Source organism: Vipera ursinii (assembly GCF_947247035.1).
Source record: "Vipera ursinii genome assembly, chromosome: 6".
In the NCBI taxonomy this organism is placed as follows: Eukaryota; Metazoa; Chordata; class Lepidosauria; order Squamata; family Viperidae; genus Vipera; species Vipera ursinii.
Genome location: NC_139515.1, coordinates 17,663,181 through 17,676,486, shown reverse-complemented (window position 1 = coordinate 17,676,486; position 13,306 = coordinate 17,663,181).

Sequence of the window (13,306 nt, the reverse complement as noted above, 5' to 3'; positions counted from 1 at the left end):
AAAGGTTGCTATGAAATCATAAAAGATGCTGGTTGGGAAACGCTGGGATTTGAAGTCCACACATCTTAAAGCTTCTGAAATTAAGAACTCCTGCTGTGATGCATAAGTGCCCATCAAGGTGCCCATGACCACTCACCTAAGTCTTTGCCCTGTTTCTCAATACCTTTTGTTTTCTGTTTTGTTTTTTAGATTCCCTCAATTTAAATTTTTATGAATAATTTTTCCAAAGCAAAGATACAATTTCATATTTACTTCTTAAAATGCCTCTTGGCCTACAGGCATGTTTGGATAATAAAAACTTCTGCATCCCAGAATTTTCTTTCAAACAATGCCTCACACCTGGAAATTGGTAGAGAATAATCCAGGTGGATTAGAAAGGGTAAGAGGAGCCTTTAGCTATTAGCTTCCTTTGTGATAAAAGAGTTTGGTTAAGAAGTTTTATGTAGCATTTGAATAAGTCTTCTTTCTTTTCTTTTTCTATTTTAGTTTTTCTATATATATTTAATATCACTAAGGTTTGTTTTATCCTATAGAAGCTAGAGAGTGATGGATTTTAGAGTTTATGGTTGTTAGTATATGGTTGTTTATGATTGTTTTTTTTATATATACCTTGTATTTAGCTCTGGGAAGTCGGGGGGGGGGAGGGGGGGGAGGGGGGAGAGGTAGGGGGGGAGGGAGAAGGGAGGGGGAGAGGGGATTTTTAAAGGGAAAAATTGTATGTTAAAACTTTTCAATAAAAAAAAAAGAGTTTGGTTCTATCCAGGGCTTTTTTTTTCTCATACGCTCAGAACGGAGTTCCGGCACCTTTTTTGGATGGAACCTTGTAGGGTAGGCAAGGCGGGTTGTATGACATGTGTGAGTTCCGGCACCTTTTTCTTTTACAAAAAAAGCACTGGTTCTATCCATTTGGAAGGCACTGTAGAAAACTTGTCTCATTTACTAGTTACATTGATCAACAGGACACAAGCACTTTGTGAGGGTCTTATCCTATTTGAGGCTCATTAAATATTAGTAACCTGATGCTGTTCTATAGAATCAAACCTTTTGCTGAGAATTGAATTTATGGACCACTGCGTTTATATAGTGCATTAGCTATAGGGGCTATTCTGGTCTTGGCACTTGGTGGTGTTACCTGAAGAGGTATATACAATACATGAGAAAGGTATATATAGTTCACCTTCCCATATGTTCTCAGAGAAGAAATATATAGATGGTTCCATTATGTTATCCCTTGTGTAGTGGTGTTTAACATGACTTCCATTCCCCCTGGGGCTGGTCCCTATTTTTGTATAAAGTATATTTTGTGTGGTTTCAATTACATTGACCACTCAGAGGGAAGCCCTGCTGGACTTGCCAGCATCCTAAAACAGGAAAGCTCATTTTGTTGAAAAGGAATCCAGTGGTTGACAGTCTGGAATGGAGGACACGGCATCCTCAAGTCAATTGGCTTACTGTTTTCTCCACCATGAGCTACTTCGTGGTCAGAAGCAGGAGTACATTTCACATCATTCCAACAGGCATCATGTTCAAGTGCCCAGAATAAACCTGGTACTTGGATTCTACAAGTCCATAGGAAGAAAAAGGTAGAATGCAGAGTTAGATGACTTAGAAAGGATTGAATTGATTACAATACATTAAAGGTAGAATGAAAAACACTGAGATTGTTGTAGCAATGCTCTATGGCTAAATTAAAAATCTAATGGTGGTGTAAAAGCAATTAGAAATCTGTCCGCAACCCCTGTGGATCTTTGGTTGCAGGAAAATCATGAGATATTTGATCGAGGTAATTTGATTTCATATTTCCTAATAATTGGATATGAAACCTTGTAGAGGTCAGTTAATAGATTTTATTAGCTTGCTTTAGCTAAGGAGGTTAACCAAAACCTTTCCCAAACTCAATGGTTCATTTAATGTTGCAATAAAGTATCCTTATTCAGAACATTCTACTTCATTTTCAAACTAATCAATGTAGAAATGTTGATTTTATTCACAGGGTATTTATTAACATCCATTGTAATCCCTAAATACCCAAGGAATTAAAGGAATATAAGCAAACAACTCAAATAAGCAAAGACTTTTTGCATGATATGGGCCTGTTCTATTAAATGAATCCCCAAATAATTAATTTCAGAAAGAGTTTTTCTGAAACTTCCTGTATGTTTGTCTGGACTTCTTAAAGAAAGGGAGGGCTAAAAAAAGGTACTTTTATATATATCCACACATGAAAGAATGATAATTCTTTGATAATTCCACGGACTCTCTTCAACTCTCATTCTTTCTCTCTATGATTATTTTCTAGAAAAGTAATGTAAGCAAAATCAGTAAAGAGGCTTGAGGCAACTTAAAGACTAACCAATTTCCTGTTGTGGGGTAGGAGTTAAGCAATTACAGTTTCACAATCCATAGGATGCCATTAGTCTCTATAATTTGTGGAGCATAATTTAAGTGCCTTCAGACAACATATCTTGATATGACATAGGGAAGGTGGCTGATGATTAGGCCTAGTTTCCAATTGTTGTTTTCTCATAAGAGATAAGATAAGGGAGCATAGTTAATAAGGGAAAGGGATTAGAGTAGGGATGAATGATGTATTTGTGAGTAATCAGGAGTCAACTTGTGCTGGAAAGAATGAGAGAGCTGGCTTTTCTCTCTTGACAAGAACTTGTACATTTCTGAGCAGAGATGGCAATCTTTTAGCCCTTCCTTCCTTCTTCCTCCCTCCCTTCCTCTTCCAAAAGCAATGGTCTCTGGGCCTCAAAGCATGTATGATTTAATGATTTCATTAATATGATAGGCAAACATATTTCAACCTCACCTGTATATGGATATTGTGGTAGAACAATAAATGGGCTGCAAAGGTGTGTATCCTAAATCAGACCATATCCAGCTTCCTAACACTAATTCTAATGGTTCTTCTTCTTCTTCTTAAATATGAGAAATATAGGGGAAGATTTTCAGGGATGTTAGAGGAGTAGATCTAAATTAAAGGCCAGAATAATTTTGCTTTGGAGGACCTCTGCCTGCTTCCAATCCTTTTAATGCAGAATTCACCCTGCACACTGGAGGGAGATTGGTCCCATAGCAATTGGGCTGGAGGGAGGTTAGTGATAGAAACATCATCTGCATCCACCAAGTGATTTCTTCATGGTGTGGAGTGGAGGAAGGTTCATCCGGTGCTCTACTTGCTATTCTGCTGCTATTATCAAAGTGTTAAATCCAGAACAATCAAAGACCAAAACCATGAAAAAGCTTAGAAGTTCTCAAGAACTTAACAAAGAATTCCAGAGAGTGTTGGAAAAAAAGTAGCAGTGTTACAATATCATCTGTGAAGACTTCAAAAATAGAAGAGTCTGCAAAAAAAAGTATTCTTAAAGATCTCCAAATTCAAGAGGAGGTTCCATACTTGAATTGGTATGCTACAGTACACCAATGGACAAATGGTAACTGATTCAAAGTAGATCACACACAGTAGGAAGGAGTATTCTTAAATTTTGAACAGAAGAGATCTCAACATCTAATTTGTACCCTGACTTCTAGGAAATGGTTAGATCAACAGTCATTACCAAGATGAATAACTACAGGAATTGGTGGAATTTCTATAGAAATATGGCAAGCAACAGAAGAAGAAGAATCAGTAAAAATTCCAATCAAACTATGTCAGAAAATCAGGAGAATGATTGCCCTACAGATTGGAAAAGGTCCATCTACATATCAGTACCAGGAAAAGGAGACAATAGAGTGTTTAAACTATTGCACAATATTATTAATTTTGCACATTAGCAAAACAATGTTTAGGATCATCCCATGCAGATTAGAGCACTAGATGAAAAGGGAGATATACCCAAATGTCCAACCTAGCTTTAGAAAAAAAGACGAATAACTTTGATCTCTTGATGCTATAATATTAGGACAGGTAGAAAAAAAAAGAAAAGAAAAAAGAAAAAAGATAATCAGCAGCAAGGCGTATGGATATAGTAGTAGCAACGAATGTATGTTTGGAAGATCTGAAGAACCAAGTCGAGGACAGGGAATCCTGGAAAGTTAATTATCAGTGTGATCACTAAAGTTGACTTTGATTTTATGGTACATAATTAGTCAAGACATGTGTGGCGTTGCACAGACATTTGTGGTAAATCTGGCCATTTTTCCCAATAGTTAATGAATAGTGCCCTGCAGAAATCTAGATCTGAAGGGGAAAAAGTGTTTCAGAGAACACACTATTTGCCCCTGTTGGCAGTTCCTCAAAGAAGTTTCTTAAAATAGCCACATGATTCCAGGGAAATATACATTTTATTTAAGAAGATGCTAGTGGGGAGACGTGCATATTCACCCATGCTCTTAGCTACTCTTTCTTTTCAAATCTGGATCTCTCGACAAGCAATCAAAGAAAATTGGTATTCTCATTTCCTTCCCCACAGAGCTGGCTCTCAGAAATAGTGCTTCTGTGCTAAGGGCTACCCAGCTGTTGCCAGACACTAGTACATGACTGAAATCTTTGTATGCCAGAGCCATATGTGTGTTTACCAGCCTTCTGCTAGCCCATCCTGTCATTAATGAAAGAGTAGCAACTAATTATGCAAAACGTATGCAGCTTTTTAACTATTTTAATTGGCTCTTTTGGTTGCTGTTGTTTTGTCTATCTGGTGATTTATAGAGCTGTGACTTTGGTCTTCTGATTTATGATGGAATGTTCTTGCATTCTAAAACCTACAAAACCACTGATGCCTGATGCCTGGATCGTTTTTTTTAGACTGAAGAATGGGTTACAAATTCCAAGAACAAATGAGAGCTCAAGCTGATTTGTTTTTCGCTTTTGAAAAAGAGAGGTAGAACTTTGTGTTTCATACAGTCAATTCATCCACTATCAACAGAGACAAGCTGGAAACACCAGTCAAAGAGGCACAACAATTACAATAAACACCTCGTAAATTTCTTTTCAAATTTAAAAGGATTTTTTTTGCCAATAACAGGATGAAGAGAGGTCTCAAAGTTGCACTACATCTAACTTTGATTTCACACACACACAGACACACACACACAGATATCCAGGTCTGATAACTTAATATATAATACTTAGGCTATTTCTTCAATTAAAGTCATTTATCATCATCAGAAAGAAGCATATTGTTCAAGGGGTGATTTTCAGCAGAGACTTGCAGTTAATGTTAAGTAATCCTCTTGAATGATGACACAAGTGTGCTAAGAATGACTCTTCACCTTGGAATGTCAAAACTGCTTTGAACTTGCAGAAAAAGTCCCAAGAATTCATTGGAAGATGGGCCAAGCCTAAATCTATTTTTCTTTTCCTTTAAAAAAACAAAAACAAAAAAAAGCAAAAAGTGTCTTACAAAATGAGATTGTGGTGGCTGTTTGCTTTAAAGCAAAGGTCAAAAATATAAATAAGTGGTATAGGAAGGGAGCTATTTCATCCTTGCTAAAAAAACAAACAAACACACACCTGCCTTTTTATTGAAGATGTCTTGATGGTTTGTTTCCCTCTCACTCACTCTCTCGCCTGAATCACTGGTGCAATCTTTTTTTTCAAAAATAGAAAAAAAAGAAGAAAAGATGTTTACCAAAGAGGGACACTCACTTGAAATGTTCAGCCCTTGTTGGCTATTGATTCCTTGATATTGGGAGTTGCTTTTTAGCAGTTTAAGCTACTAAATGCTGAAACAGAAATTCTGGTAAATTCGTATCATCATTTATGGACATTTTAAAAATGATTGCAATATTAATGACTATCAGATATTTCTCTAATGATAAATTACTGAGAAAAAATATATGACTGACAAGATCTTTGTCCAAAGATATTGAAGGGAGTTTGGTCAGTCACATTTTTTTCCTCAGTAATTTATCATTAGAGAAACATCCCATAGTCATTAGTATCACAATCATTTTTAAAATGTCCATTAATCTAAATGTAATATTCATTTTAATTATATTGATTTTGCCCAAAGAATCAATAGATGTTTTGTATCTATCGATTTATATCTTTATATGAAATGCATTTATTTATATAAATGGCTCCACTGCTAGGATCCCATTCCTATTTTTCCTTTACCGAGGATTCTTATATTTGTTTTTATAATTTTATTCTAATCTGTATTTCTTATTTTTACATTGCCTATTTTTATATTTGTTGTTCAATTGTTATATGCCACTCAGAATCATGTTTTGTAAGATGGGCGGCTATATAAATTCAATTAATAAATATTTATTTACATCTATTATATGTAATCATTAAGAGTAAAAAATGATCAGCTAGTACATCATCATTTCTGTCTTAATGTATATCAATACATTTAGAATTGTTAAGGCCATGTCCATCTCTCTCTCTCTCCCCTCCCCCTTAGTGCTCTCATTTTTGCTTCCCCCCCCCCCCGTGTGTGTGGGCGTATGTGTAAAACATTAATGGATAACATCTACTATGCAGTAGAAGATATGAATGTAATTTAGAGAGAAACATTTGAGTTAGGAGTATAAGCTTTAAAAGAAAGTACTCTGAAGCTTGTGTGGGGGAAAATAATAAAGATAAGCTTTATTTAGGGAATAAAGTCCAAGTTCTGTTCTGACAAACATACTCTAGTCGGCTAGAAAAGTTAGCTGGGAATAACTTTTACCAGACAGACTTTTGATAAACGGTTGCCATTCTGTGCGGATGTTATAGGACATGGACTGGCACCAGACCACAGCATACCAGCAACCAGGCCATGCAAACTGCTGGATGCAGGCAGCACATGAGACCATGCCCCCTCCAGTCCATGGGAAAAAAATTCTCCCTAGAACTGGTCCCTGGTGCCCAAAAGATTGGGAGTCTCTATCATAGGACATGTCATAATACCAAATGTACCCACTGACTCAAGAGGTTTACCAACCTCTGAATAGAATTCAATATAGCTATACCTTTAATGAATAGCAGCTTAAGCTTGTTTGACTGGGCTAGACAAGTAAGCAAGAACCATGTCTAGAATTAGAATTAGAATTACAGAATTGGAAGGAATCTTGTATATCATCTAGTCCAACTGCCCAAGCAGGAGACCCCACACTATTTTTGACAGATGGCAGTCCAGTCTCTTCTTGAAAGCTTCCGATGATGAAGCTCCCACAACTTCTGAAGGCAAGCTGTTTCATTGGTTGATTGTTCTCACAGTCAGAAAAAAATTGTCCTTATTTCTAGGTTGAATCTCTCCTTGATCAGTTTCCATCTGTTATTCCTTATGTGGCCTTCAGGTGCTTTGAAAAATAGGTTGACCCCCTCCTCTCTGTGACAGTCCTCAAATATTGGAACACTACTATCATGTCTCCCCTGGTCCTTCTTTTCATTAGACTAGCCATGCCCAGTTCCTGTAACCTTCTTCATATCTTTTAACATCCAGTCTCCTAATCATCTTTGTTGGTCTTCTCTACACTCTTTGTAGAGTCTCAACAAGTTTTTTATAGTGTGTAGACCAAAACTGGATGCAGTATTCTAGATATGGTCTTACTAAGGTTTTATGGAGTGGTATTAGAACCTCACTTGATCTTGATCGAATCCCTCTGTTAATGCAACTTAGGCTCATATTGGCTTTTTTGTTTGCCACACTGCTGGCTCATATTTAACTGATTGTCCACTAAGACTCCAAGATCCTTCTCACAGCTACTGATACCAATATTAAGCCTGGTTTCACCCAATGTATATGTTTGTACTTTCTGTTTTTCTTGCCTAAGTGTAAGATTTTACTTTTCTCTACGTTGAATTTCATTTTGTTAGATAGGGCCCAGTGTTTTAAGTCTGAGATTTTAAATTGTGTTGAGTTTCAAAAGTTTTTGCAGTTTGAGAAAAACTGTGTTGAGAGAGACCAGCATATTAGTCCTGATAGAAATAAACTCTTTTGAGAAGATGAAAGGTATAATCACTGTAAAAGAATTTGATATTTCCATAAAGTTACCAGATCTGGCCTGGAAAATTGAGGATGAGCGAAAGCATCTTTTAATGGTCATTCATTGCTTAATTCTAAATTATGATGCAAGGCAATATAAGGGAAAAAAAGTTTTACAAAATGAAAACAGAACCACCACCACCCCAGTTGTCCTATTTGAATGGAAAAGGAATTCTATTTTCACCAGGCAATTCAAATATATTGACTTTTCCACTAAACCATTTGCAGCCTGCCACACAATTTTAGAAGCTCTCTAAACCTTGAATAATATTTTATGATGTTGCCCGAACTTCATGGAGGAGGAGAATCTGGAAAATTTCTCTCTACAAAATGGTATTTCCCTATAGATTTTTTTGAATCAAACTCTCACACATGAAATAGAAGCTTGTCAGTGGAGAAGTAGGATAAATCAAAATCTACAATTACTAGCACCTTTGAAGACCACAACGAAGTAAATGGGAAGGCTTAACATTACTGTTTAATTAAGCTTGCTTATATTTTTTTTTAATTTTAATTCCATTTATATCCCGCCCTTCTCCGAAGACTCAGGGCGGCTTACAAGCTTAGCAGTAGCCTTCATTCTATGTATATGCCTGCTTATTAGTTAATTAGAGGCTTATTAGAAAATAATATAGAGAAGTTTTTGTTTCCTATTGCAACACTATTCTGGTTACTGCAGTAGATGTAGAGCAAAAACTGCTCTATTTTGCAATGACTTTTCTCTCCCAGCATTTTGTCAAGAAGCTCAGCGTTCACAGAATTAAATACCTTCCTCTTTGTTCTATCTAGGGTTGCAAAAACAGGATAGAAGAAATGCAAGTACAAAAACTTAAGTGAAAAAGAGAACAAATCTCACTTCTGTAGATCAGAATTGTTTAAAAATTCTAGAACAGGGGTTGGTCTCCATTGCCCAGTTGCAGATGCTCTATTTTCCTGCCAAAATTATCACCAGTTTAAAATAAGAACATTTGACTTGCTCCTCTCTGGCTAGCAGAAACCGCAATGCAGATCTGTTTGAAAAATGTATGCTTCTTCTGCATCAAGTTCATTGTGTGCCTTTCCTCTTTGAAGGGGCATATACTTAATAGTGGTAAAAGTGATTCATATCACTCACTTTCCCTTGGGATTATATCGACACAGGGTTTTAAATTAGATAACAGGAACTATCACTTTCCATACTATTTCCCTAATACGCTCCCTCCATCTCTAGCTAATAAACTAAAATTAAGCAAAGTGTTCATTAAAATTAGAGCTGGCACACTTGCATTTTATTACTAATAAATTGCAGCTTCCTGAGGGAAAGAAAAAAAGATATTTGCATTTGAACACTGATTACTCAGCTTACAATTTGTATTTGTAAAAGGTGCTGTAGTGATTAGGATAGAAATTATTGAAATCAGAATACATATATATATATATATATATATATATATATGTGTGTGTGTGTGTGTGTGTGTGTGTGTGTGTGTGTGTGTGTGTGTGAAATGTTATATATATATATATATATATATAATTTGTTTTCTGAGGTTTTCGCGGGTGCCTGTATGTGGATCCTTGGTTTTTCGGGTTTTTCCCCGCGTAGAACTAAAGGTGTAAACATTATATATAATGTTTTCGTAGATTCTCGCGGGTGTCTGTATGTGTAGATCTAGAGTCTCGGGTTTCTTCCTGCGTTCTTTTCATCTTCAGAACTTTCTCTGCCACAACTTTCTGAAGATGAAAGGAACGCGGGAAGAAACCCGAGACTCTAGATCTACATATATATATATATATATATATATATATATAATGTTAAATGTTTGTTAACAAACAAAGCTAACAAAACGAGAGAGATCCTGTGGCTCAAGAGGTAAAAACACTGGCTAATGTGCAATCAGCCCAGGGTCACCTAGCAGTTCGAAAGCACGTAAAAATGCAAGTAGAAAAATAGGGACCACTACGGTGGGAAGGTAACAGCGTTCTGTGCACCTTTGGCGTCTAGTCATGCCGGCCACATGACCACGGAGACGTCCTTGGACAAGCGCTGGCTCTTCGGCTTTGAAACAGAGATGAGCACCAGCCCCTAGAGTCAGAAACGACTAGCATGCATGTGCAGGGGAACCTTTACTTTTACCTTTTATTTCTCCAGTCCCCCAATCTGTAGGAATATTCAAACAGAAAATTTAAAGTGTTTTGTCCTCCACTTTATATTTTATGAAATGAAATTATTCTAAGATTGCAAAAAAATGGTTTTACCAGTACATATATGTAGAAAGACCATGTATCAGTAGAAATTCAAAATAACAGCCAGTTTATATAGTTTTGAACTTTTAATGTGTCTGAATCTCGCAGTATTTTTATGGAGCTTTTAAAGGTAAATTTATGGTTGTTTCTCAGCTCAAACAAAACTAAACCTATCTCAATGTCACTTCTTCAAGATCTTAAACACCATTTTAAAGTGATACAGAAGCCATGTTTTTCCTATACACCAATCTTTTCTTGATATCATTGTTATTCTGCATATTTAGGGGACTGAAATGGGGACCCTCAAATGTCTTCCGCAGCTCAGGTAGAACAGCTGCTTGTTAAATGATCTGAACCCAGCAAATTGGAGTGAGAGAGAAGGTGGACAATGATGTGCAAGTCGACCACTAATTTACAGATACAAGAACTTAAAGCACCCATCTTTAATCCAGCAAATACAGCTATTGAGCAAAGCTTCCTTCTGAAGCAGCCAACTAGCTCCCTACGTCTAAGAATTATGAATTAAGAATTGTGCTTTGTGGTTAGAATAGTTGGAATGTAGCATTGTAGAATAACTCTGCCCACAGTCTGGAGTTCAATCCTGACAGGCTCAAGGTTGACTCAGCCAACCATCCTTTGAAGCTCAGTAAAACGAGGATCCTGGTATATAGGTCTGGGTGCTATTGCTATTGTTCAATAACAGTGGCTTTTGTGTATGTACAGAAGACATTGTGAAATGGATTTTCAATGTGGAACAATACACCCCCATGCCATGGCAAAGCACAATAGACCAGCAAGCCAGAGTGCCCTCTAACAGTCACCCTGAAAGTACAAGTCCCAAAAAAGCACAAATTCATTTTATTATTTTCTTTACATGAGTTAACAGTAAGGATTTTGATCCTGACTACCTAAATTCATAAATTGTTCAATATACAGTATTATTAAACAGCATTAACTTAAGCAGCACTGAAAAAGAAAAATGAATACACATATTTATGAGTTGTTTCTTTCAATTTAATCTTTTATGACAGGTCAGTGGAATTAATTTGCAGTTCCTTATTGTAAACCAAGTGAACAGGAGTGATCATTTAGATCTTTAATGGCATTAGTCATTAGCAAATAAACTGATCCTTTTTCTTCTTAGGTCATCTTTCAAAGAAACACAGCAACTGCACTACATTTATCATAGCTTCCCTGAGGACTCCCCCTCCCCCCAAATCCCACCTTAAATTTGTATATTGCCAAGATTGTGATTCATCAGAACAGCAAAGCCCTTGGAAGTATTGAAAATACAGGTAATCCTCTTCTTGTAAACATAACTGAGCCTGGAATTACGATTATAAGATGTTAGGTTGCAAGTTGAGTCATAAGGAGACTGGATCCAACTTTTTTAACATTTTTTTTCTGCAGTGGTCAATAAGTGAATGCCACAGAGATTAGGTATCTATTTTTTCTCCATGGATTTTTTTTTGCTGGAAACTGGAATTAAATGCCAGAAACCAGCAAAAAAACAACAAAAACCCACAAATCAGTCATGTGACTATGGGCCCTTGCAAACACCAATAAAAAGGAGTTAGTAACCAAGTGCCCAAAATGCAATCATGACCATGAGGCTAGCCCAGGGGTCTTCAAACATGGCCCTTTTATGACTTGTGGAATTCAACTCCCAGAATTCCTCAGCCAGTGTGAGGAATTCTGAGAGTTGAAGTCCACAAGTCATAAAAGGTCCATGTTTGAAGACCACCCCTGGGCTAGGGGGATGGCCAGTGTAACTTTGAAAATAGGTGGTAAGTAGCTCTGGGGAGGTGTGTCATAACGTTGTAACTGTCATTAAGCAACTGGTTATAAGATGTATCATTAATTGATCCCTAAAAGTTAGGTTATATGACTTAATACTACAATAATGATCACTGAAACCTCTTGTTATAACAAGAGGTTTCAGTGATCATTACTGTAGTATTCATATAACGTAACTTGATCTTTCACAAATCCTTCACTACAGAGTTTTATTTTTAGCATGTGTTTTGTATTCAAGAGAGAGGATAAAAAGCGACATTATGCTTGTGCTGTTCACCAGTAAATACTATTATGCCCTCCATAAGTATTCCATCAATGGTCAAAAACTACATATATGTAACATCTTGTACCTTTAGACTAATTTAGAAGAAATATAATTTCCATCTAGTTTGATTTCCATGTATATTCACATAAGCTTGTATTCCCAATTTGTATGGACATTGGGATGCAAGCAGTTCAAAAACTTTAATGTTTTTTTTAAGTATTAAAGCAGTTGTGAGATGGCAATGATTAATGCCATCCTACAAAGGCATTATTTTTAGAGCAAGAGTTCACAGATAGCCAGGTTTTTAAAAAGTAAGTAAAAGAGTTGTCAGATCATTTTCAACAGATGCCTATAGAAAAAGAAATCACTTGTTCCAAGTAACAAATGATAGGCTCTGACATTTAGATGTATATGAAAGCAGATACAACTTATTTATAACTTTTTTTAAAAAAAAATACATTGCATGGGCAAACATTAGTTTTTTAACCTTAAGTCAAGGTTTCCTTATTAAATAGAAGTTATGGGGAGAGATGAAAAGATTTTTTAAAAAAATCTTTTTTTTTTTTTTGCTTTCCAAAAAAGTAGAACCAAAACCATTTTTTTAAATAAGAAGATCTGGATAAAATAATCTGATTATAAAGACCTAGCTAGGGCATCTTGGCTATAAAAGTATTAGTTCAACTATTATCAAACTATTATTTATGAAGCCTTTGTCAAAGTTAAAAAATGATTGATAAGATACTAATTATAACTATATATTAATACTGTAATATATTGATGGCAGTGTTACAGAAAAAGATCAGGACGTAGTTGGGCTTCTTACTAGAATCTAACAGTCCACCTTGGGAACAGAACAATGATCTAAATAGACCTTTATTTATCTTTAAAGTAGCTACATGTATATTTCTCGGCTCAACCATGAACTTTTATAGATCTAAGTTTCTGTGACCATAACTATCTAAATATAAGTGTGGACTTTAAATCCCACTTGTTTAGAACAGGGTTTTTCAACCGGTGGTACATGTACCACTGGTAGTACGCGAGCACCTGGCTGGTGGTACGCGGTATCACCTTCCTCCCCCCCCTCCTTCCCAGCTCA